Here is a 3888-nt window from a genome sequence, read left to right on the forward strand (position 1 = left end):
GTACAAGAGCCCGCCGCTACTGCGTGCCCCCATAGCCCAGGTGTACTTTGGGCGCGTTAAACGCCTTAATTTGGGTTAGCTGTTTTCTGCAATTATAAACACTCCCCCCTTGCTCCATACCTCTAGAGGGTCACATGCCCGCAGAAGTGTTCTGGGCAACGGTTGCCGCTGAATGTTTTAGATCATGCGAGTCTCAAAACCCACAGAGCTTTAAACCCGGACATGAGTATTTACCCACGTTTTCTTTGGGATTCAATATGCTATGGGAGTCGTTTTTCACGCGATGCTTTGCCGATGGTAAAATGAGCCGTTTAGGCAATTAGGACAAATAAGTTCTGCTGCATACAAATTTTATTTGCTTCCACTCGTTTAGGGCCTAAATTGTTGCGGCATCGGGAAGATTCCTCTTGAGCTGGCGTTTTGTGGTCAGATGGTCAAATTTGAGTGAAAGCCACCGCCGATCCTTGGACACGAATGCACGTGCGTAAAATCATGGCTCGAGGCATCGTCGATATTTTGCCCCAGGCTTACGTCAAGACTGGATGAAAGGCGTTCAGGCAATCCATGAACTTCTTGCGGCCAGCGGTCTTTTGGACACTCGCCTTCTCCGCGCATTCCCTCCACAAACATTCCTTTCTGGGCGATTGAACGTAGGGAGACGCTGGTCATTCTTTCCTGGACAAGCTTCAACACGATATTCCATACGTCTGGGTCCGTTCTCCCAAAGTCTTCAAGACGGGCTCCGTCCAGCTTGTGTCCGTGTACGCCGGGAAAGCAGGAAGCGAGGTCGTAGCAAGCACAGGCGAACCATTCAATAAAAGATGTCATGGCTGCAAAAATAGTCCCGTCTAGCAACACTGATGTCTGAGTTTGTTTTTCTTCGAAGCTCTTTTCCCTTTGGGCACCTTTGTCTGAGCTCTCTGGGTCATCTGCACGACCTTCCATGACGTGGTCAGGAGTAAAGCGATCTGTTGGCGGTAGCGGTGAGCTTGATGCTTCAACCCAGACCTTATTGCTCGGTGATACGTAGACTTCCTTTAGTTGTTCTTCCGCAGCTTTCATCCGGAAATTTGGGACCGTCCAACGACTGTCTTGACCAGATGGTTGAGGCGGTAGGACTTTGTAAACCGCGCATATATCGCTGCATCCCCAGGAACGCTGCTGCGGCGCTGGTCGTTGGTACCGACGAGGGATTTCCATTGCCGGGGCTGCCGGAAGGTGGCGAGTGGTGACGGTCTCCTCGACGCAATCAAGGTCTGAGCACTCTAATCGTCCAGCCGGAGTACATCGATGGCGATTGCGTTTGTCGAGGGTGTAGGTGCACGCGGTGGCGTTACGTGGGTTGCATGAAGTCCCACGGTATGCTTCGGATAATCTCGATGGGATGGTCGTTCTTTTGCGGCCCCTGGCTTCTGCGCGTCTTATTGAGCTGCGTACATCGTTGTCCACGCCTACGTCACACCTTCCGGAGCCACAGCCTTGGGCGTCAAATTCTGAGTGCCCAGCCCTGGCCGAACATTTGTCGCGAACAGTTCCTTGCAGGTTGGTCTGAGTTTTGTTTTGCCTGCCTTGATTAACGCACTGTTCATTGCCACAGTAATTTGGGGAAGCGCGTCCAGCCAGAGAGAAATCCCGAACCAACGGCCTATCTCCAAAGGTTCTTGCTGCTTTGTGACTTGGGTGGAACGAGGCCTGTGCATAAATATTGTTGTTAAAAAGCTTGGTGTGCATGCTGCTTGAAGCAAACTCACAGGATGTGCGCGACCTTCGGTCGGGGCTATCGCCAGCCGAACAATTTTTCCGCATATAAAGCGGCCCTGGTGCTAATGCAAACTGTCCTTCTCCGGGCACAGCCTGGAAGCTGCGACAGTTCACGGGTGCCGAAAGCATCTCCGGTGAAGCCACTATTTGATTTCTAAAGTCTTGCAGAGACAGTGGTCGGTGTGGCTCCGGCTCCTTTGGCATCGAGGTGGCACTGATCCCTGTGTTGCGCTGTTCGGCTAGAAGACGCTGCAGATACTGTCGCAAGTACGGGCCCGCTCGTCGTCGTCACACAGACCGGATATCTTGATTATCGGCGTACTGCCCGCCGACTCGCTCACCTCGGTGTCATAAACCTCGAAGTGCACCGAGTACTCCTCGACGTCGCTGGCGGCGACCTCCTCGCTGCAAAGCGTGCTGCGGCTGCCCATGGTATCGCGTCAGGGGACGTTCGCGAAAACCAGGCTCAGCAGCAATCACACATGCCTTCCATCTTCATCTTCGCAGCAAGCACGCACGATCGCGTCGGGATCTGTGCTTCGTTTTCTTCTTCGGACAGGCTTTCCCCTCCGCCTTGTGAGGAACACCGCCTGAAATGCAAAAAATGTGGAATCAGCCCGCAACTTTAAAAGAAACAAGAAAGAAAAGAGAAAATATTTCTAACTTTTGCTTGTTTTGTGAATTTATGATGATAGTATGACTCAAAATATATTAAGCTTAAATTGCACCAGTGGTACGATCCCCATTTTACAAACCAAAGTTTTTGCCACATCATTTTGTTGTTCACAGCTAGTTTAAATAATTTCCTAATTATTGCAGTGGGACTCCTCAGTTAACAATCTGGGACACTGTACGGGTATTTGCGGGTAATTATAAGACTATTAGAGCTCATTAGAGGGAAGTTAGAGAGCAGGGTGGTGATGATGACGATGATAAGGGTAGAGTACTATCTCTGCATTGAAAATATACCTGAAAAAAAGGCTACCTGACACCATCTCACACTTTGCGCTTTGAGTGCTGCACGATAAATTATTTAGAACCTAGTAGCGTTGTACAGAACGAGATGGCGCCTAACAAGAACATGCCGGTGCTGATTTCTGTCTGTTGATCAAGAGGTACCAACCGCAGGTTGTCCGCTAAAAAAATGTACCTATGGCTACTACAAATAATAAAAATAGCTACGAAACCACATATATAATGGGGGAGATAAAACTGCACAACTCCAAAAAATACATTCAACTTGGAAAATTAAAAATTCGCATTTATTGCTGTATGCCACGTCATTAAAACTACTAAGCGACCAGTGGCCGAATTCTCTCAAAGACGGGCGTTGTTTTGAAGCGACGCAGTACTCCTATGCAGATTCATCATGTACTCTTGGATTGGGGCGTCACTTTGGCGGGGGGCGGGGGGTGGGGGACTGTAGAAAACACATGGTCCGTCTCCGCGGTGCATTTTGTGCCCCTCGTCTGAAGCGACGCGCAATCCGGCGCTTATTATGTCGCGTCGCTTTGTTGGAGGGTCACAGAATGCACCAGGGGGCATACTATGCTTTCTATAGTTTCTTTCGCCCCAAAGCGATGCCCCACCCGAAGAGTACATTCATTTGCATAGGATTACCGTGTAGCTTCAGAACAACGCCCATTGTTTAGAGAATTTGGTGCCTTGTTCACTCTTCATGACTGCAGCACAAATACCCCAGATGTAGTGGCTCCGTACCGGTTACTCACGAACCCATGTAGTTTTGGTGCACGTAACGCTTGTTTTCGGAATATTTTCAATTTTTTGGTTCAAGCTATCCGTAGTATATTTGGCATGGAAGTGTTTTACAAAAACGTTGTGGAGGCTGTAAATGAATTACCAAATCAGCAAGTCACCTGCAGGACTGCTGCGGCCCAACAGGTGGAGAACATTATACCGCTCTTAAGGCACAACTGGTCCCTCACCTTAATAAAAACTTAATCAAATCATTACACGATTTGATGCACATTCGTTCAACGTGCGTAGCATATGGATTGGCCGGTTCATTAGCGTCATTCCGCAAGCTCACATGAATTACGGGGAGATCGTTCTGGCGAAACTTCGTTGTAATTCCGCTGTATTCTGCAGATGATTCTAATATCTGGA

At 49.1% G+C, this 3888-nt stretch overlaps 1 pseudogene; it reads right to left on the reverse strand.

Annotated features, from left to right (window-relative positions):
- Positions 1-343: 343 nt before the first annotated feature.
- On the reverse strand, positions 344-2347 carry LOC144152244 (uncharacterized; annotated as a pseudogene).
- Positions 2348-3888: the final 1541 nt, after the last annotated feature.

Source organism: Haemaphysalis longicornis, unplaced genomic scaffold (genome assembly GCF_048455015.1).
Source record: "Haemaphysalis longicornis isolate Haplotype H1 unplaced genomic scaffold, Haemaphysalis longicornis Haplotype H1 scaffold_9, whole genome shotgun sequence".
Classification (NCBI taxonomy): Eukaryota; Metazoa; Arthropoda; class Arachnida; order Ixodida; family Ixodidae; genus Haemaphysalis; species Haemaphysalis longicornis.